The following is a 23,173-nucleotide window of genomic DNA, read 5'->3' as shown; positions in this document are numbered from 1 at the left end:
TCTCTTGGCTTTCTGTTAATTGCCACAGATATCCTGACTCTGCCCTGGGGCTTTATAATCCATTTGAGGTAAAGAAGGACTCCTTTTGATTAGGTATTTTATTAATTAACATACTTTTATAGAATGGGCGAAAGTCCTCAAGGTGGAATGCAAAAAAGAAAAAAAGAAGAGAGAGGGAGGGAGGGAGGGAGAAAAAAAAGGAAACACAGAATCTGAACTTTCAGGCAGTACTGAAGTGGAAAATTCAGAATCATCTGATTTGTAATTCACATAATGACCTTTTAATCCAGTGCAATTGTTTGACATTTCCTTTCAAAGCTGTCTCAGTACTCTGGTTGTGGAGGCATAAAAGATAATATATGGGAGAAAGAAAATATGTGTCATTCTTTTGCACAAATGGGGGAAGTAGATCAATCACGGGTGAGATGTAAGCCATCCACAGAACTATATTAAATTAAATATATTGATCAGTGTAAGCTCCTGATCTTTTGGGACTGATCCCACCCAGATTTCCAACCCATTTTATTAAAGTAGTCACACTTCTGATATGTTGAGCTGTTTTACATTCTTTATGCTGTTTAATTGGATTATTTTTGTTGTTGTATAGATGCTTATTAACCACAATTAACCAGATGTGTTTAGTAGCCTGAGGCAAAAAAACAAATCAGTTGCATCCTGTATCAATATCTGAAGGCACATAACAACATTTCAGAGTACACAAGTCAAGTCTGGCAGATTTTAAAAGCTGTGCAGGATAAGAGGGGTTAATATGTAGATGTGAAAGGTCAAAAAGTCCTCCAAAAGGCAAAGGCAAGTCTTTCATATTGTTCCAAATATCTGGATAATTTCCAGAAGTCAATTTGAACTTGAGGGAGACTTTATCTTTACCTTTATCACCCTATACAAGATAAAAATCAGTCTGCCTACAAATTTTGAGAATGTCTCCATCCAGAAATCCATCATATCCTATTCTAGAAATGATCCTTTACTTTACGACAATCAGACTTGATAGCTAATGTAAGAAATTTGGAAAACTAAAGTGGATAATTAATGCAGATGAGAGAAGTAGCTAAAAATTAGACCTTGGTCTTTTGGTTCCTTTAAAATGAAGAGGAATCATGGAGATTGAAAGGATTGCATTCTCTTTTGCTTTTGAAAAATGAGGTTTTTGAGCCTTGGAGAATATTCCACTTGTAAGTAGGCAGAAAATAGATGCATAAAATTGTTCATGATGTAAGATCAACTAGCCAAGAAGGCATAATGTAAATAAATGTCCATAATTCTTTGTTTTCCATTTCATAGCCAAGAGAGAGCAATTCTCTTTTCAAGGATTTTTATCTCCTCTTGAGCATCTCTTAAGAGTAAATTGCTTCAGAGCTCTTGTACCCTCCCCTCACCCCCAAGTATGATAAAAAAAGTTTTACTTCTAGACATTTGATAGTCCTTTGGGAAGTTGTTCCTAAATGCTCTTTCCTCCCTCCGCCTTTCCAGAACAGTTTCTCTTAATTAAATATTTCTTTCATAAAGTCTCCCCATTGAGAAAATAACAAGCTGCAGTAGTTGCAAGACACAAAGAAAATGTGTCAATGTGAAGTTGGAGAAAGGTGGTTGAACAGCAGATCTTTCTAGCTCCATGTATAATCCTGACTAGGAGAATGAAACCCACATAGATGTTGCTGCATGGACAGTAGGAATGATGCTATGACACATATGACATCACTTATTCCCTGCTGACAAATGCTTATGCCTGGAAGCTCTAAGCAAGCCTTGAATCTTGGATGAAGTGGATGAAGATTTGCTCCCTCTTGAGGCTTATGTGATCCTGTGCACATAAGGGGAATTAATACAGGAGAACAAAACCTGCAATTCCAGAGTGCATTTGGCTTCCCCAAAATTGGACATGATCCATAAACTGTCTAAAATTGCCATGGAATTATAATATTTCAGAAAAGCGGACTATTATTAAACACAAGGGGAATAATAGCATTAATTTCATTTAATGAATTTAATTGATTTTAAGTAAATTTTAGTTTCTGCTCTGCTTTTATCTATTTTTGTTTTGTGGCTTGCTGAAACTAAGTGGGAATCTGCAAGAAAAATAGCATTTACTATTCAATTACACCTCGAGATTTATTTATTTTTACAAGTGTAGCATTCTTTGGCTCAATTGATTTAGAAATTTTGTAATTCACCAGTTAAAGAAGATCTGAGTTTTAGTAAAGGAAACATGAAGAGCATTAAACTAGGGAAAGCTGGTTCAACATGGATTCATTATTGATTTACAAGTTGTCCTCTACTTATAACCATAATTTAGACTGGAATTACAATTGTATGTTGTGCTGGTTGTTAAGTGGATCACCACATAACTGTCCTCATTTTACAACTTTTGTTGAGCAAATCCATTTTCCACAATGGTGATTTTTGCTGGAAACCAAAAATAAAAGTTAGTTTCTGGTAAAAATTGTGGGGGAGCACAGGTTTTGTCAGAATTCTGCCAAGCTGAATGGCTTTGAGTGCATGCAGCTTCAAGATCCAAGATTTTAACATCCTTAGTTCTGGATGGGGTTACACTCCCTAGACAGACCCTGTCCACAACTTGGGGGTTCTCCTGGACTTGTGACTCCTGCCCAAAGAGCAGATGGCAGTTGCAGCTAGGAGAATCTTTGCACAGCTTTGCATTATGTGCCAGTTGTGCCCATTCTTGGATCAGGAGTCCCTGTGCTCAATGACTCAAGTCCTGTTCATCTCACATTTGGACTACTGCAAAGCCCTTTACGTGGGGCTACTCTTGAAGAACATTCAGAAGGTACAACTGGTACAGAGTACAGCGACACTTGGGCCAGAAGAGCAGGCATGCTGTGGACTGTATGAACCAAGGAATTCTGGGGATACAGAAGAAAGGCCTGCTCTGCCATGGCTCCTGCCCTTTGGAATATTATGCCATCTGGGGTGAGATCCACTCCCAATTTCCTCCCCTTGTAAGGACCTGAAGACCTGGCACTGCCAGCTAGCTTGGCACTCCAATGGGGGAACATGGAGATGATTGATGGACCAATAGATCCCACGTCCCCACTGTGCATCCTGCTCCATATCTCTCCATCTTTTAATTATAATTATTTAATTATAATTTGTATTTTTATTGTTATAAATATTTATTTTTAGGTTTTACTGCTTTTAATGTAAGCTGCCAAAAGTTGCCTTGTGGTGGGATGGGTGGCAAATAAATTTAATAAATAAATCACAGTTATGGTCATGGGACTGGGTGATGCTGCAAATGGCCTTAAATTGGGCCAGTTGCTAAGCACCCAAAATAGGATAAGGTGATGGGGGGGGGCGAGGAGGAACCTGATGAAACTTTGAATCTGAATTGTACATAGCCTCATTTGAAGTTACTCTAAAATAACTAAGCAACCAATTGTAAGCAAAGGACTACATGTATTTTGCATTTCTGAGAGTATCTTGATCTTTTACTTGTTCCATCAATGCAATATTGTTTGGGAAAATGGCTAAGTCACTCTGCAAAAGAAAATGGAGAGTGGGTAAGCAGGAGTGTATCCCAAGGATGCTCATAAAGTCACAAAGGCAAGTCCCATCCTTTTTTACATAAACAGGAGGTAAGGCTTTGATCACATGGTTTTGCCAATTATTTTCACTTTTTTGACCCGATTTTGAAAATTACAAATAAGATACTGGGAAATGAGATGGAGTTGAAAATAAGAGAATAACACAGTTGGAAGGGCTCTAACCCTAACCCTTTTCCCCCCCTTTTGTGCAAATACAGATGCAAAAAGTGAGCTAAGCAATTCTGCTTTCTGTCTGTTGCTTGTCACCTTCTTGCCATTTTCTTCAATTCATCTCCTTGCCATATTTCTCCCATTTTCTTGCCATTTTCTCCTACCCAGCTAAACAAGAATCAGAAATAAAGATAATTCATTTAAAATCAGGAAACCAGCGCATCATGCTATGTTAAAGATTCTATATAATTTCACATCTTCAGATCTGAAAACGATTTGAATAAGCAATGTAATATCACATTTAAAAGTGAAGTAAATCTCCTTGTCTGTGTAGTCCAATGCCTTTTGCTTAGAAAAGTTGTGGTGGCATTTTTCCAGTGGGGATAAACATATAATATGAAATTGGATGATCACAGTACAAATGGAATGGATAAGACCTAAGGTATACCTGCCACCTGTTTAAGAGGGAGAATTAGTGATTTAAATTTTCTATGTTTGTTGAAAGTATTGATGGGGTTAAGAAACCCAGTCAAACTATTTCAAAGGGATATTTGTGGCTAGCTTTTTTGTAAAACACTAACTGAAAATCTGCAAACATTTCAAGGACAGCAAGACTAGGAGAAGCTAAATTCAGTGTTAATTGTTCAAAACATGTTCTCTCTGCTTACTTGAAAGATCATTCACAGGAAAGATATATTTCAGTTTGGAGGAGATGGATAGATTATATTCAGAATAAATATGGGACTAAAAAGTTCCATTTAGCTTATGAGTAGATTTTAGAGGGATATTGTTATTGATCTTAGTGTTGGTACTTTGTATGTATTTTTGTTAAAGGGGAGTTAAAGCACATTATGAATTTGGTTAATTGTATATTATTATTTTTAATTCCATTTACCGTATATACTTGAGTATAAGCCGACTCGAGTATAAGCCGAGACCCCCAATTTCACCCCCAAAAACTGGAAAAAGTTGTTGACTCGAGTATAAGCCGATCCGCCGTTCTGCAAGCCTCTGCTGCCAGCAGAGGCTCGATCCGCCATTTTGCAAGCCTGAATACACAGGAATACCCTGTGTGGCCGCGGCTCTCGGGGAAGCCCTGGCTGTCCGCTTCCTCGCTCCACGCTGCCATTCGGGGCCCGCGCGTTCCCCGGGCAAATCGCGGCGCCCAGCAGGCAAGGAAACACGCCCGCTCCAGTCGCCCCCCCTTCCCTCAGGAGACGCGAAGCAAGTGACCGCCCGGAGCTTACCGAGGACTTGCTTCGGTGCTTCCAGGATCGCGCGCACCTCTCCCAAGCCGCCGCCGTCCGGAGACCTGCCGAAGTTTGGGGAGGTTTGGGGAGGTGCGCGCGCACCTCCCCAAACCTCCCCAAATGTCGGCAGGTCTCCGGACCTCTGCGCCCTGCCTGCCTGCTTCTTTCCGCAGTGGAAAGAAGCAGGCAGGCAGGGCGCGGAGGAATGGAGACCCGGTGACGTTTGGGGAGGTTTGGGCGCCTCCCCAAACCTCCCCAAACGTCGCCGGGTCTCCGTTCCTCTTTGCCCTGCCTGCCTGCCTGCTTCTTTCCACAGCGGAAAGAAGCAGGCAGGCAGGGCGCGGAGGAACGGACACCTGCCGACGTTTGGGGAGGTTTGGGCGCCTCCCCAAACCTCCCCAAACGTCACCGGGTCTCCGTTCCTCCGCGCCCTGCCTGCCTGCTTCTTTCCGCTGTGGAAAGAAGCAGGCAGGCAGGGCACGGAGGAACGGAGACCCGGCGACGTTTGGGGAGGCGCCCAAACCTCCCCAAACGTCGGCAGGTGTCCGTTCCTCCGCGCCCTGCCTGCCTGCTTCTTTCCGCTGTGGAAAGAAGCAGGCAGGCACGGCGCGGAGGAACGGACACCTGCCGACGTTTGGGGAGGCGCCCAAACCTCCCCAAACGTCGGCAGGTGTCCGTTCCTCCGCGCCCTGCCTGCCTGCTTCTTTCCGCTGTGGAAAGAAGCAGGCAGGCAGGGCGCGGAGGAACGGAGACCCGGCAACGTTTGGGGAGGCGCCCAAACCTCCCCAAACGTCGGCAGGTGTCCGTTCCTCCGCGCCCTGCCTGCCTGCTTCTTTCCGCTGTGGAAAGAAGCAGGCAGGCAGGGCGCGGAGGAACGGAGACCCGGCGACGTTTGGGGAGGTTTGGGGAGGCGCCCAAACCTCCCCAAACGTCGGCAGGTGTCCGTTCCTCCGCGCCCTGCCTGCCTGCTTCTTTCCGCTGTGGAAAGAAGCAGGCAGGCAGGGTGCGGAGGAACGGAGACCCGGCGACATTTGGGGAGGTTTGGGGAGGCGCCCAAACCTCCCCAAACGTCGGCAGGTGTCCGTTCCTCCGCGCCCTGCCTGCCTGCTTCTTTCCGCTGCGGAAAGAAGCAGGCAGGCAGGGCGCGGAGGTCCGGAGACCTGCCGACGTTTGGGGAGGTTTGGGGAGGTGCGCGCGCACCTCCCCAAACCTCCCCAAACTTCGGCAGGTCTCCGGACGGCGGTGGCTTGGGAGAGGTGCGCGCGATCCCGGAAGCACCAAAGCCTCGGCCGCGCACAAGTCCTCGGTAAGTTTTTTTGTTGACTGGAGTATAAGCCGAAGTGGAATTTTTCAGCCCAAAAAGTGGGCTGAAAAATTCGGCTTATACTCAAGTATATACGGTATATCCTGCCCTTCTCCGAAGACTCAGGGCGGCTTACAAGCTTAGCAGTAGCCTTCATTCTATGTATATGCCTGCTTATTAGGGCTTTCACACACATCCCCAAGCGGCATTATTACAAAGTCAGCTTAATTGCCCCCAACAATCTGGGTCCTCATTTTACCTACCTCGGAAGGATGGAAGGCTGAGTCAACCTTGAGCCTGGTGGGATGCGAACCTGAACTAATTGCAGGCAGCTGGTGTTACTTAAGGAGGCATTATGCATAATTTTTATTTAGAATATGATTATTATAACTATAATCCTGTATTTAGCTCTGGGAAGTGGGGGGGAAGTGGACGGGTTTGAAGTGGGCAGGTTTGGGGTGGGGGGGATTTGGGGATATATTGTAAAATCTTGTTTTTGTAAAACTTTAATAAAAAAAATAAAAAAATAGAAAAAAACATGTTCTCTCTGTAAAATGAAATGTAACCTCAAAGATAGTGTCATTATTAGTTAGGACTGATATGTGCACATTTAAGGAAAATTACAAAAAACATAGCTTATAAATTTCTCTGCTACTAGAAATATAACTTTCTTATGCCTGGTATATATTTTTTAATTTTTAAAATCCAATCTGTTTGTAGTGGCTGAATTAAATTGCCAATACTCATATACTCACTTACTGACACACTGGAATAACTTTATCTGTGATATCCCATTACTTTTCTTAATTTTAGATTTGACATTACAATTTTTTAAAAGAGCCAAAATATAGATTAGTTGATCATGACGTAATTAAGACTGATATCAGCAGTTCTATTTAATAATGTATGCATACAAATTATCCAGTGCAATTGTTGTGTATTAATATAAATTCATAAGGGCAGTTATAAATGCTTAACTGTGCGTAGTTCAAATCTTTAACTGTCTGTCTGTCTATGACTTTGCAAGCTTGTGTTTTAGGCGAGAATGTTCTCTTTAAACTCATTGGTTGCCGCCTAGCGGTGGTCTCTTTAAATAGATGTCAAGTGGCTGTTAGAGCCGCTTCTGTGTTGTCTGAATAAATGAACTGTTACTTTCATTCTTGTCTCTTCAATGCCTCCCCGATCCCAGAATATAACATTGATGACGAAGGTGGGATGTGCTGCTAAGGAAGAAAGATCTGAGATTCAAAAGTCACTAGGGGGTAAAGATCTGAGATTCAAAAGTCACTAGGGGGTAAGACCAGGCATCAGCACCCTGGTAGGAACAGTGTTTCCCCCCCCCCTCTGTCTGCCAGCAAGCCACGCAGGAGACATCACTGTCCTAAGGGATCTGTCCCTAGGATTCGCACAGAAGCCCTTAGCCTCATAAGACATTGAAAGACTCTGTAACAGTCAGCTATGGCTAAGGTCAGCAAGCTATCTGAATTCAGCATATCGCACCCAGAGAAATGGAGTTCGTATGTCTCCTGGGTCGAAAATTACTTGAGAGCAAACCAGATCAGGGAAGATGGCCTAAAGGCTGCACTGTTACTATGTGTATGCAGCCAGGTGACTTTTGACATAGCAGAGAATCTAGTTGCCCCAGCCAGTCTGGAGTCAGTTACCTATGTTGAGTTGAAGAGGAAACTCAAAGAGCGCTTTGAACCGAGACTATCCATCATTGCCTGGAGATATGCATTCAAGCATGGAGACCAGCAGCCAGGAGAATCAGCTGCTGAATTTGTGGTAGCCCTGAGACAGGTGTCCAGACTCTGCAAATTTCCAGATTTAGAAGATAGGCTCAGGGACTGACTGGTATGTGGCCTGAGAAAAAGAGACTTACAGCAGAGGCTGTTTGCAAAAAAGACCTTGACATTCCAGGATGCCTTGAAAGAAGTGATGGCAGATGAGGCCACCGGGGGAGCTGTCCGTATAAGTAGATATCAAGCCGCTGTTAGAGCCCTTCTGTGTTGACTGAATAAGCGAACTGTTACTTTCACTCTCGTCTCTTCAATGCCTCACCAATCCCAGAATATAACGGCAATCTTTATTTTATTTTTGCAGTAGGTTTTATAAGGAAAAATATGACAGTTATAATGTCACTTCTACAGGCTGCCCTTGTAATGAAACATGGCAACAGTAATACATTATAACTATGGTTTTAATGATGTCCATTAACTGAAATTAAGATTACACTCCTCAGTCTCTTAGAGATTACTGGGTATCAGATAGGTTTGTACTATAGATAAGCAAAAATGTTGTTTGCTATTCCATAGAGTGTAGAAGTTCCACAAAATGTTTCAGAGTTCCTCTGTTCTTCTTAATTACTTCCTTTGTTACCATTTTTGTTTCCATATGTCCATCACCAAAAGAACCTTGTTCTGACATAATTGATATGTACCACGATCAGATTGTATTTCAAGATAATTCCCTTCCTATTCAAATGCTGCTGCAATAATTCCATCCAGTTAATGATAAAATAAAGGAATATCACTGCTCTTCACAAGCCCTCACAATTATGGCATTTATAATTATTAATCAAATTATTAACCTCCAAATAATCAGAATACAATTTTCAGATGACTGAGTCAAGGTCTACATTCTTTTTTGTATCACACAGCAATGAGTTATGAGCTGCATTTTACTAAGCCTGGACCAGAAATGATATGGTGAGGGTGGATTTATCAGATTAATTTTAGGTTTCTCTCAATCAAGTCAAAATCAAACTTATTATCCAAATAATACTGCAAATATGACACATCAGTATGGGAAACAAACTAAAATGAGGATTCCTTGGTGCTTCTGAGCTTGTTGTTTTCTTGCAGATGTTTCATCACCAAACTAGGTAACATCATCAGGTGATGATGTTGATCTCTGATGATATTAGCTAGCTTGGTAATGAAACATCTGCAGTCAAAATAATCAAACTCAGAGAGCACCAAGGTCCTCACACAGTTCAATCCTGAGAAGAGAACAAAGATTCTCTTCTATCAGCAATCAATTTTATGAGTTTATGGTTTACATTTTCTCTGCATCTCTAGTCAACTGTACAGATTCTGGTCACTCAAGTCTAGCCCTTTCCATAATTAGATTCAAGCTTCTCCTTTTTTTCCTAATTCTTTCAGGTGAGGTTACGTGAATGCTGATTTTCCTTTTTTGCTATCTGTAGACCTTGGGTAAAGGTCAAATGCTGATTGCCTAATAGAGACTGAATATGTGAGAATGCTAGAAAGGAAATGATATGATTAAGGTTATTATAACAAATTAGAATTTATTAAAAGATTAAAATTTATTAAAAGTGAGTCTTGTTTATTTCCCAGTGGAATTAATGGGGCTTAAAATTAATAATGTATACTATTCATTTCATTAAAAAAATTAAGCATGATCAACTTTGTTTTTTGACTAGGCCATGTCTACAGTGTAAGACATACAACTGTGGGATCTCATATTCATTAAGTGAAGTGATAAAGATAGTTGTGTGGAAATATGACTATAATGGAACTTGCCCATTGCAATTGCATGCTGCAAGAGCTGTTAAATGAAGAATCTCATTTAACAACCCCCCCACCTCTGCTCTCCCCAGTATAATTAATGTGTGGGTAATAATGTAATGAAAAATGATCCTACAAACCATTAAATAGAGCATGGGTGCCTTAGGGGTGGGTGAGGTCCTTGGGGACATAGCATAGGCCTGCATTTCTGGAATGCACCATGCAGCCGAGTGACAAAGTGATCATTCCAGTACTATGGAAGGCTTCAGAGCTCTTCAAAAGAGCCTGGTGGAGTGGAGATCAGGCCAAAAACCCGTGGGGAGTTGTTGGGGGAGGGAAATACTTGCAGGGACCCATTACAGAGTGTGTGGGAGAAATAATAGGCAGAGGGTATGCAGTGTCCCTGCAATCAGTCATAAGGACAAATAAACATGGGAACGCTGCAGCCATAACTTCGGGACCAAGTCATGAGTAGCTTCTGGGGAGTTCACCTTTACTTTGAACAGCCTCAAAAGGACCAATTGTAAGTCAAGGACCATCTGTAGTCAGATGTTTCTTCCTGTCCTTTCTGTACTAAAACTTCAGTTTCAGATTCAGATACCTGCTGAGCTGACCAAAATATGCTTCTATGGCACTTTCTAGATTTTATCACCTGATCTGTAAGGTTCATAAAAATGCCTGTTGCTGGCAAAGATGGTGGGAGTGAGGGAAGGAGAAAAGAGAGATGGAAAGGTCTTTCTTATTTTCTCTTCTCAGCTAAAGGCAATATTTCTCCACTTTTATTTTGTTTTCAGCTTTTAATAAATCACCTGTGATTTCTGGCCACATTATATCTTCACTGGAGAAGAAAAAGGAAAGAACAAGAGCAGAGGATAACACTTGCAAACTAGACATTAGCATTGCACAAAAATGTAGTCATTGCAAATTATGTTTATGATGCTAAACCAATATTTTAAATTATGGTTTGTTGGCTCTCTTTATCTACATTACTAAGCCAAACATAACCAAACCACATTATGGCCTAATGCTATGTATGAATAAGGTCAACATGTTGATTGTCATGCAGTGTAAACTTGAAAGAGCAGGTTCTTGAACATTTTGCTGAAAAAGTGGACACAGTCTTCAATCACCAGATATTGCTTTTCATTCAAATTTGGAAGCTAGGTGCAGACTCCCCATGCAGAGCACTTCAACATTTTCACAATCTGCAGAAAGCAAATAGTTTGCTGTCTTACCCAATTTAAGATAGGTGAAATAGAAATAATGGTAATGTGGTGATAGCTTAGTCAGTGCTATTTATACAGTTTGATAGAATGAGCTTGGTCTTGAATATCCTGATGAATAGGAATGAGTGGAATGTATAATTTGTTCTTCAGTGTTAGAATATTTGAGGTTGATTCTCTTTAGGTTACAGATTTATTTATATTAATAATATTCAGTAATAAGGACTTCCTTTATCTAGTTTCCAGATATTTATCACAATGCAGCATAAATAATACTTATTTTGGAACATGAACATTTTAAGAGCCTTATTGCAAATTTTAATTCTAGGGAATTCAGGGTATGTCTTTCTAGAGATGGGCAACCATCATATATCATTGCTTTGATGAGGCAAAAATCTTTGCCTTCTAGTTTTCCCTCCTGCATCCCTGAATGATTGTGCCAATTTTTATATTCTTTCATATAAAAAGAAAGACATGCTTAATTATAGAACAGTTCAATCAATGCCACTTTTAACTTGGAGACTTGGAGTTGTCATAAGTGTAGCACTGCTATATTGGATGTTGAAATGTGGAGGAAGTGCCAAATATATTGAATTTTGCAAAAAAGAAAGGAAAAGAACCCCACAAGTAAATGAAGAATGATAGAATACAGGGCAGAAAGTTTTAAGTGATTTATTTAAAATTTTTGTTGTTAGTTGCGAAGTCGTGTCCGACCCATCGCGACCCTATGGACAATGTTCCTCCAGGCCTTCCTGTCCTCTACCATCTTCTGGAGTCCATCTAGGCTCACGCCTACTGCTTCAGTGACTCCATCCAGCCACCTCATTCTCTGTCGTCCCTTTCTTCTATTGCCCTCAATCTTTCCCAGCATGAGGCTCTTCTCCAGTGAGTCCTTCCTTCTCATTAGGTGGCCAAAGTATTTGAGTTTTAGCTTCAGGATCTGGCCTTCTAAAGAGCAGTCAGGATTGATCTCCTCTAGGACTGACCGGTTTGATCGCCTTGCAGTCCAAGGGACTCGAAGGAGTCTTCTCCAGCACCATAGTTCAAAGGCCTCAATTCTTTGGCGCTCAGCCTTTCTTATGGTCCAACTTTCACTGTCATACATTGCAACTGGGAAGACCATAGCTTTGACTATACGCACTTTTGTTGGCAGGGTGATGTCTCTGCTTTTTAGTGTGCTGTCTAGATTTGCCATGGCTTTCCTCCCAATGAGCAAGCGTCTTTTAATTTCTTGGCTACAGTCCCCATCTGCAGTGATCTTGGAGCCCAGGAAAATAAAATCTGTCACTACCTCCATTTCTTCCCCATCTATTTGCCAGGAATTGAGAGGGCCAGATGCCATGATCTTGGTTTTCTTAATGTTTAGTTTCAACCCAACTTTTGCACTCTCCTTCTTCACCCGCAACAAGAGACTCTTTAGTTCTTCTTCACTTTCTGCCATTAGAGTGGTATCATCTGCATATCTTAGGTTGTTGATGTTTCTTCCGGCAATCTTAATTCCAACTTTTGATTCATCTAGCCTTGCCTTTCTCATGATGTGCTCTGCATATAAGTTAAATAGGCAAGGCGACAGTATACAGCCTTGCCGGACTCCTTTCCCAATTTTGAATCAATCAGTGGTTCCGTGTCCAGTTCTCACTGTTGCTTCTTGGCCCGCATATAGATTTCTCAAGAGACAAATAAGATGGTCTGGTATGCCCATCTCTTTAAGGACTTGCCAGAGTTTGTTATGATCCACACAATCAAAGGCTTTAGCATAGTCAATGAAGCAGAAGTAGATGTTTTTCTGGAACTCTCTAGCTTTCTCCATGATCCAGCGTATGTTAGCAATTTGATCTCTAGTTCCTCTGCCTCTTCGAAATCCTGCCTGTACTTCTGGTAGTTCTCGATCCACATACTGCTGGAGTCTAGCTTGTAGAATTTTAAGCATAACTTTACTAGCATGAGAAATGAGTGCAATGGTGCGATAGTTTGAACATTCTTTGGCACTGCCTTTCTTTGGAATTGGAATGTAAACTGATCTTTTCCAATCCTGTGGCCACTGTTGAGTTTTCCAAATTTGCTGGCAAATTGAGTGTAGCACCTTTACTGCATCGTCTTTTAAGATTTTGAATAGCTCAGCTGGAATACTGTCACCTCCACTAGCTTTGTTGTTGCTCAGCTTTTCTAAGGCCCACTTCACTTCACATTCTAGGATGTCTGGCTCGAGGTCAGTGACCACCTCATTGTGATTATCAGGGACGTTAAGCTCATTCTTGTATAGTTCTTCTGTGTAATTTTGCCACCTCTTCTTAATCCCTTCTGCCTCTGTTAGGTCCCTGCCATTTTGGTCCTTTATCATGCCCATTTTTGCATGAAACGTTCCTTTCATGTCTCCAATTTTCTTGAAAAGATCTCTGGTCCTCCCTATTCTATTGTTTTCTTCTATTTCTTTGCATTGTTCATTTAAGAAGGCATTCTTATCTCTTCTAGCTATTGTTTGGAATTCTGCATTTAATTGGGCATATCTTTCTTTTTCTCCCTTGCCTTTCGCTTCCCTCCTTTCCTCAGCTATTTGCAAAGCTTCCTCAGACAGCCATTTTGCTTTCTTGCATTTCTTTTTCTTTGGGATGGTTTTGGTTGCTACCTCTTGTACAATGTTGCGAACCTCTGTCCATAGTTCTTCAGGCACTCTGTCTATCAGATCTAATTCCTTAAATCTATTTGTCACCTCTACTGTATATTCAACAGGGATATGATTTAGTTCATACCTGACTGGCCTAGCGCTTTTCCCTACTTTCTTTAATTTAAGCCTAAACTTTGCAACCAGAAGCTCATGGTCTGAGCCACAGTCAGCTCCTGGTCTTGTTTTTACTGACTGTGTAGAGCTTCTCCATCTTTGGCTGCAGAGCATATAGTCAATCTGATTTCTGTGTTGACCGTCTGGTGATGTCCATGTGTAAAGCCGTCTCTTGGGTTGTTGGAAAAGAGTGTTTGCTATGACCATCGTATTCTCTTGACAAAATTCTATCAGCCTGTGCCCTGCTTCATTTTGTACTCCAAGGCCAAACTTGCCTGTTATTCCGGTTATCTTTTGGCTTCCTACTTTAGCATTCCAATCCCCCATGATGATAAGGACATCATTTTTGGGTGTTAGTTCTATAAGGTGCTGTAGGGCTTCATAGAACCGGTCAATTTCATCCTCTTCAGCACCGGTGGTTGAGGCATAGACTTGGACTACTGTGATATTGAATGGTTTGCCTTGGATTCGAACTGAGATCATTCTGTCATTTTGAGGATTGTATCCCAGTATTGCTTTTCCTACTCTTTTATTGACTATGAAGGCTACTCCATTTCTTCTGAGGGATTCTTGCCCGCAGTAGTATACCTGATGGTCATCTGAATTAAATTCACCCATTCCTGTCCATTTTAGTTCGCTGATACCTAAGATGTCGATGTTTAGTCTTATCATCTCTTGTTTGACCACGTCCAGCTTTCCTTGATTCATGGATCTTACATTCCAGGTTCCTATGGAGAAAAGATCTTTACAGCATCGGACTTTCCTTTCACCACCAGACACATCCACAGCTGAGCGTCCTTTCGGCTTTGGCCCAGTCGCTTCATTCTTTCTGGCGCTACTAGTACTAGCCCTCTGCTCTTCCCCAGTAGCATATTGGACGCCTTCCGACCTGAGGGGCTCATCTTCCAGCGTCATATCATTTTGCCTTTTGGTACTGTCCATAGGGTTTTCATGGCAAAGATACTGGAGTGGTTTGCCATTTCCTTCTCCAGTGGATCACGTTTTGTCAGAACTCTCCGCTATGACCTGTCCGTCTTGGGTGGCCCTGTATGGCATAGCTCATAGCTTCATTGAATTACGCAAGCCCCTTCGCCACGACAAGGCAGTAATCCATGAAGGGGTTATTTAAAATAATAGACTGGAAAAAGACATAGCTTTTTTAAGGAATTGTCAATTGAAAGTCTGTCCCTATGTGTGGCTCTTTCCTTGAATACAAAGTCCTGTTTAGTACTACTGTTAGAGGCAGCAAAATATGAATATTATATTTTTATGTTTTCTATACAAATTCTTGAATAACCACTGAACAAGTGTTGCATTATCCAGAATGATAAATTATTGGTTAAGTAAAAGTATTGCAGAAATATTTAGGAGACAGCTTTATTTGTTTTCATTCTTCTAACTACTACATCCAGAAACCTGTTACGGCATCGCCAAGACCCCCTTCTCAGGTGCCACGGCCTACAATCCGGTGCTTCAGATGTGATCAGCCGGGCCATCCAGCAGCTGAGTGCCCGCTGCCACCACCACGGGCAGCCCCTTCTACTCCTCCAACATGGGGGGCTACCCCCCAAAAAACTGTGGAATGCTCGCAGGCCGCACACCAACTGTTGAGCGAGGCGCCCAGGATGACAACCCCTCTTCGGGTGGAAACACCGGCAGCTGTTCAGCCTACACTCTATGACAGCCCCGAGGAACAAGAGCAGGAGGAGGACCCAATGGTAAGCGCTCTGGTGTGCCCCTTTGTATTCCCGGTGCTGCTAGTAAGCCCACAGATGGGACAGAAGAGGGCGTACAGGGCCCTAATCGATTCAGGGAGCACCCAATGCCTTATCAGCCAGATGGTGGTGTCCGAAGTGGGTGTTGCGCTGAAACGGTTGGCCACTCCCCTTAGGTTCCAACAGGTGGATGGGTCTCTCCTGGATGGGGCACCCATAACCCACGTGACAGAACCGATCAGGTTGGAAATGGGGGAGCATTGGGAGACCCTGAGGTTTGTCGTAGTACCCTCCATGACAGAGGCGGTCATCCTAGGGCTCACCTGGCTGGACAAATGGGGCCCTACAATCTGGTGGGAGGGGGTTGCTGGCATCTCTGTTTGGGGGTAGAACCCCAGCCCCCCTTGGAGCACACCTTTATAGGACCAGGAAAGGTGGGAGAGCAGGAGAAGGCCTGTGGGGTCGAACTTGGGCAGGAGGCCCGGGTGCCTCAGGAATACTCCGGCCTGATAGATGTATTCAACAAGTAAGAGTGCAACGTGTTGCCACCTCACCGGCCTATGGACTGTGCTATCGAACTGGAGCCAGGTGACAGGCTGCCCAAACCCCGCATGTATGCCATGACGCCAAGAGAGTTGCAGGAGCTCCGGAGATACATTGACAAAAACCTAGAGAGGGGTTTTATCCAGCCTGCTCGATCCAGGATGGCAGCGCCTGTCCTGTTTTGAGAAAAGAAGGATGGGACCCTTCATTTGTGTGTTGATTACCGGGGGGTCAACACGGTGTGTGTGGAATACCTGTACCCCCTCCCTTTGATGAAGGATCTGCTGGCACACCTGGCTGAGGGTCGGGTTTTTACAAAGCTGGACCTGAGGGAGTCTAGTTTTGAAGATTGACTCAGATCTGTGAAAATAAAAGGGGTTGGTTTTTTCTTGCAGTTCCTGCCTGTTTCTTGGAAGAGGAGTTTCTCTTTGTGAGCATAACAAGGACTCACGTAGGCTGGGACAGAACAGTTTGCCTTTGGCCCCCTACCCCCTACTACCATGGGGCAGTTATGTGCGGAGAATGCCCAGCTCTCCCAGCAGCTGGCTTTGCTGGCAGCTCAAGTTGCTCAGCTTCAAGCCTTCGCTCCTGCTGCTCCACAACCCTGAAGGAAGTGTCCAGTTGCAGTACCTGACAAATTTGATGCCACTCTGGAGATGTTTCCAGCTTTTGGGGGCCAAAGTGAGCTCTTTATCAGCCTGACAGCGGCTGACTTCCCCACTGACCATGATAAAGTGGGGTTTATGTTCAGCCTCCTCTCTGGTGCTGCAGCCCATTGGGGCACATGCCTGCTAGCCCAACCTAGTCCGTTGTTGGATAATTTTGGGTTTTTTTTACTACATGCATCTTCTGTATGAGGACCCCATTAAGACATTGACTGCTACCCAACGCCTGAAAGCTCTGAAGCAGGGCTGATACCCTTTACAGGGATATATCAGTGAGTTTTGGCTGCTTAGCCAGGATTCAGCCTGGAACGAAGCTGCACTCATGGACACTTTCCAGGATGGCTTGTTGGAGGACCTGTTGGACGAGCTGGCCCATGTCAATGTTCCCGCAGACCTCAATGGGTCAATCCATCTCTGTGGATCGACGCTCAGCTGCAGCAGCATAGGAGTCATCATGCCACCTGAGAGACCCAGGTGGCCCCAGTTGTGTGTGAGACTCCAGTTCTGCGAAAGGAGCCTATAGAGTTAGGTGCTGCTAGACCTCGCCTATCGGTGGCAGAAATGGATAGATGACATTTGGGGAGGATATGTTTCTACTGTGGAGACCCTGGGCATTTGGCCACCTTCTGCCCCAAAAAGCTACTGAGTCATCCCCGCGAAAGCAACCTCATCTGTGTGGAAATGCCCCAAGCCTGACCTAAAAGATGTTTTGGGTTGGGCTTCCCCCAACACCGAGCAATGTCCTTCGGATGCTGCACTTGGACCTCCACAGTATTTGATACTGGCAGCATGCTTGATCCTCCCCGGGAAGCTACAGGGATTCCGGTACATGCTTTGGTCGACCCTGGGGCCACCACAAACTTTATGGATGCAGCATTTTTTGCCAAATGTTCCCCAATGCCTGGTGGAACCGCCTCTGTTAGTAGAGACTATTGATGGCCATGTGCTCCTGCCTGGGCGAATTAAAGCCACCATGCAACTGTTGGGTATGGCCATCAGCTTGCATGAAGAGGCTATGTAGTTTTACATAACCTCCAACCTGTATTTCCCCATGGCCTTGAGATTGGCGTGGCTCCAGATGCATGACCCACAGATTTATTGGTCCCAGAACCTGGTCACCTTTCCAAGTTTACAATGTGTGGACCACACCCACCAAGTCTGTGCTAGCCAGGTGGTGAGTCCCCCAGGGGTCTCCCTTCCCTCCAAACTGGTGACTTACGCTGATGTGTTCAGAGAGACTGAGGAGGATCAATTGCCCCTGCAGAGACCATATGACTGCCCCATTGACTTAGTTCCTGATGCACCTCTCCCAGTGGGGCATTTGTATTCCATGTCGTACCCTGAGTTGGCCACATTGTGGGACTTTCTGGACAAAAATTTGACTCAGGGTTTTATTTGGCCCTTGTCTTCACCAGTGTCTGCACCAGTGCTCTTTGTAAAATAGAAGTCCGGAGAATTGAGGCTTTACTGTGACTATCGAAAATTAAACACCATTACGGTATGTAATTGATACCCACTGCCGCTCATCCCCTAACTTCTGGAGGCAAAAATCTTGATGAAATTGGACTTGAGAGGAGCCTACAATCTTGTTAGGATTTGGTCCAGTGATGAGTGGAAGACAGCATTTGGCATCCGATATGGGCACTTCGAGTATACAGTGATGCCATTTGTGCTGACCAATGCCCTTGCAGTTTTTCAACACTTCATGAATGAAATATCCTAGGATCTGTTAGATCAGTTTGTGGTGATCTATTTGGATGACATTCTGATCTATTCCCCTTCGTGGGAGACGCACCACCAGCATCTCCATCAGGTCCTGCAATGAGATCATCGTTTCAATGCCAAACTGGAGAAATGCCAATTCTATTAAATGACCATTGATTTCCTAGGTCATAGCATTTCTCCTGGGGGCATCGCCATGGAGCTGAGCAAGGTCAAGTCTTTGCATTATTGACAACCTCCATGTGGTGTTAAAGATGTCCAGCAACTCCTTGGGTTCATCAATTACTATAGAACCTTCATCCCTGGTTTTGCTTCCATGGCTATGCCCCACACTTGGCTCCTGCAGAAAAAGACCCAGTTTCATTGGGATACCCCCGGAGCAACAGGCTTTCCAGGCTTTAAAGGAAGCCTTCATGAAGGAATCTATCTTGAAACATCCTAACCCATAATGGCTGTTTGTTGTGGAAGTGGATGCCTATGACATTGCCATTGGAGTGGTGTTACTCCAGGCTAATGCGTCCAGTGGTGCCCTCTTCCCTTCCAACTACTACTCACGGAAACTGAATCTGGCCAAACGCAACTACACTATCTGGGAGAATTAGCTACTGGTGATCAAAGTGGCATTTGAGGCCTGGAGGCATCATTTGGAAGGGTCTCAGCATCAAATTGAAGTCCGGATGGGCCACAAGAATCTGGAAAACTTGCAGACCACCCGTAAATTTAACCAACGACAGATTCAGTGGTCTCTCTTCTTCACTAGGTTCAATTTCCGCATTACCTACATACCAAGTTGTCACAACCAAAGAGTGGATGCTCTGTCAAGGAAGCCAGAATATTCCCGTACAGAAGACAAGCTTCTGCCCAGGACAGTTCTCCCCGTAGAGTCTTTCTCTGCAGTTTAGGAGCCAATAGACGTACGGGCTCAGATTCAGGAGGCCCAACAGCATGATGTGTGGGTGGCTCAACAAAGGGAGGAGTTGGGGCCACACTCCCCATGGACCATCATGGATGGACTCTTGAACTATCGTGATCAGCTCTATGTTCCAGGAGGGCCACTCAGAGGGCTCATTCTCAGCCAATGTCATGATAATCCAGTGGTGGGGCATTTTGGCTTGTTCAAGACACTGAATTTGGTCTCCCATACATTCTGGTGGCCCCAAGTACGACACAACATCCAGGCCTACGTCACATCTTGCATACAGTGTAGGCAGGCCATGTTATCAACAAAGGTCTACTTCAGCCCTTGCTGATGCCCAAAAGACCCCTGGGGGCAGTGTCCATGGACTTCTTGATGGACTTGCCCCCATCTTATGGCTTCATGACAGTATTTGTGATGGTGGACATGCTGACCAAGTAGCACATTCATTCCTTGCTGTGGCTTGCTGTCAGCCCGTGCCACCATTCGCCTGTTCATCCAGCAGGTTTTCTGGCTGCATGGCCTCCCTGATAGGGTCATTTCAGATAGAGGGCCTCAATTTATAGCCTATTTCTGGAAGGGGTTGATGAAGGCCCTAGATGTAAAAATCTGCCTATCATCAGCGCATCATCCACAAACTGATGGTGAGACCAAAAAAGTAACCAGAATCCTAGAACAATACCTGTACTGTTATGTGAATCAGCAACAGGGCAATTGGGCAGACTATCTTGTGGTAGCCAAGTTCGCATTTAACAACTCACAGCACACCTCCATGCATATGACACAATTCCTGGCCAATATGGGATATCATCCATTCATGTTGAGGACTGAGTTTCTGTGAACTGTGTTTGTTTGCCTTGGACATCAACTCAGGTTTGTGAGAATAAAAGGGATTGGTTTTTTCTTGTGGTTCCTGCCTGGAAGAAGGGTTTCTCCTTGTGAGCATAACAAGGACTCATGTAGGCTGGGACAGCACAATGTCTCCCCTCCCATTCATTTTTCATTCTCATGCCTGAACTTTATTACCCTAAATTTTATGGCACAATGCCAGAGAAGTGAAAAAGCTGAAAATGGCAGACAGATGCATGGCTCAGTGGCTTAAAAGATACTGGAAAGGGGCTTATCTGGAAGGTCGAGTCTTACCACTGCATGACGGAGTTCCCATCACGTGCCTCAGCCCCTGCCAACTTGCCAGTTTGAAGGCAAGTAGATAAATAGGTACCACTTGGTGCATAGGGAATAGCATTTCGTGTTTCACTGCACGCTCTGCAGTGTGGTGTGATGTCATGCTGGCTACATGGCCAGGAAAATTTCTTCAGACAGCATGACTCAATGACCTAGACTAGGAAATGTAGATAAGCATCACACCCAAAAGTATTATAGTAAAAACTCACAGGGACTCCTTGTGTAAACTGTTACAAATTGGCCTAAACTGGCAGTATAGAAACAGAATAAATATACAAATACATTCTGCCCATTGATTGTGTTGTCTTTTGTTATAGCAGATTTTTAATCTTTATATTTATTGCTCCAATCTTTTGCTCTTATTTGTTCCCTAGTTCATCATAGTCAATTTTCTAGCTGTCAGAATGAGTCTGGATTTTGGTAATGGACTTGTTCATCTTCATCTCTCCCTTGAGTATCAGCTTTTTTCACTCTCTGTTCTCATCACTGATTTATCATTCCATCTGTCTTTCCCAATCTCTTGTATATTATCAGCCACAGAACAACTGGTCTCGCTTTCTCAAACATTTTGAGGTTAATTACTAAATGGAGAAGTTGGCAGTGTGCTTGTTTGTCTTGGAATAATAAAATGTTGTTTAGTTCAAGGGACAATGGCAAGAACTCAGAGATACAAAGCCACTAGTTTACCAGAAAGTCTATGTGTGTTTTGAAATGCTACAGTGTTTTCCACTCTGTTAGAATTTTGTGACATGTATATCATTATGGTAGATGTATTATGTTAACCTATCTGTTTGAACAATCCGGCCTGGTCTGATGGGTTTTGTTTTAATTATTGTTTTAATGTAATTTATCTTCTGCATTTGGGCACTAGGGTTTAATTTGTTTTCAATTTCTGTATTTGGGCATTTTGATATTTATGTCCCTGTTCACCGCCCTGAGTCCTTCGGGAGAAGGGCGATATACAAATAAAATAAAATAAATAAATAAATAAATAACACAATCTGAAAATCTTTTCAGCTGAAGAACTGAAGGGTAAAAATACTACTCTAGCCAGGGGACATGATGGCTCAGTGGCTAAAGATGCTGAGCTTGTCAGCTGGAAAGCTGACAGTCTGGATATTGTGTGACAGGGTGAGCTCCTGTTACTTGCCCCAGTTCTGGCAAACCTAGCAGTTTGAAAGCATGCAAATGGGAGTAGATAAATAGGTACCACTTTGGTGGAAAGGTAATAGTATCCCATGCACATCAAGGTACTATGATGTTGGCCACATGACCACCAAATTGTGTTTGAACAACACTAGCTCCCTTGGCTAAAAAAATGGATATGAGCACTGCCCACTAGAGTCAGACATGGCTGGACAGGAGAAACCTTTATCTTTAAATTTTTAGCATACAACCACTTTACAGTCTAAATATTGGCATCCTTCTATTATGACATATGCCCATCTCTCATGATTTACAACCATTTACAACCAAAGAAGGTCAAGATAGCTACTCCATAAAAGTTTTCAGAGTTCTTCTTTAATAATACAAGTTCTTCTTTACTTTGGCAAGATTTCTGCCTATAAGTGAGGAACAATATTTCAAGGTTTTTCTGAAAAGATCCAGAACAGAACTGCACTATTTCTCAAAAGAAATGACCAATTACTACAAGAAGTGATCTTAAAGAAAAAGATAAAAAGAAGTCTGAAGCTGAGCAAGGACATGCTTTGGAGATGAGAGCCATAGCTGGAGTTCCTGAAACAACTTCTTCATAGTGCATGGATTGTAAGATTTTAACAAGGAATCTTAATGAGGCAAATTTCCCACACACACACAAAATATTTTTATTCTTTCACTATTTGAAAAAAAAATCACATCAAGACATATATTTGCAAGAAACTCATACTAAAGAGGTTTGGAATATATCTGTGCTAATTGTAAGAAGAAAATCAATAAACCCCCAATTACAACTACATTTATTGTTTGCTGATCATCAGGGTAGATAAACTGTGCAAGTTTAACTATAGAGAATAAAATCCATTGTAGTAGGCTTATACACCACACATCAAGGAAAAGCTAAGTTTTTTTTAAACAATTGTCTGAACATTACTCTATTCTTTACAGTACTTGGTAATAAACCCGGTTGGACAGATCCTATGATAAAGAAATTAAAAGAACACAAGGGAAACTGCCCCAAACATTTTTTGAACCTATTAATTGATGCATGGATATGTAAAAATGGAATGGCAAAAGATTACACTTTCTTTTTGGAGAGACATATTTTCTTTCTAGAATTGGTATGATATGGATTACAAAAAAAATGCTGCACAAAACAACTAAAGTTAATATTCTTTCAAAATGTTATCATAATTCAATGATCTTACACTTTAAATTTGGACCCCAGTCTTTTAAATGGTGGTTAAATGAGTCTGTTTTGTAGAGACCACAGTTTGTTAAAGAATGTAAACAAGTGGTCGAAGATTATTTAAAATTATTAAAATTATTTATATTTTAAATTATTTCTGGGCAAGGGAACTAACAAGGGAACTAACTTGACAACAGTTTGGGATACTTGTGAAGCTCTGATAATGAATATTTTATACAATATAATATATTAAGAAAATGG

At 42.9% G+C, this 23,173-nt stretch overlaps 1 protein-coding gene across 3 annotated transcripts in view; it reads left to right on the top strand.

The window, feature by feature from the left end:
- The window catches only part of ARL5B (ARF like GTPase 5B), a 45,488-nt gene extending 23,949 nt beyond the window's left edge, over positions 1-21,539 (top strand). For 2 of the 3 annotated variants that reach the window (XR_014028446.1, XR_014028447.1), the window contains exons 6-7: positions 15,232-15,537; positions 20,940-21,539. The gene's annotated coding sequence lies outside the window, so the exon portion shown is untranslated. Of the gene's footprint in view, positions 1-15,231; positions 15,538-20,939 lie in introns of those variants that run through there. The other variant, XM_081343530.1, reaches the window with a different exon arrangement.
- Positions 21,540-23,173: the final 1,634 nt, after the last annotated feature.

The sequence above is a fragment of the Vipera berus genome (genome assembly GCF_964194415.1).
Source record: "Vipera berus genome assembly, chromosome: Z".
In the NCBI taxonomy this organism is placed as follows: domain Eukaryota; kingdom Metazoa; phylum Chordata; class Lepidosauria; order Squamata; family Viperidae; genus Vipera; species Vipera berus.
This window is presented reverse-complemented; position numbering and strand designations above follow the sequence as displayed.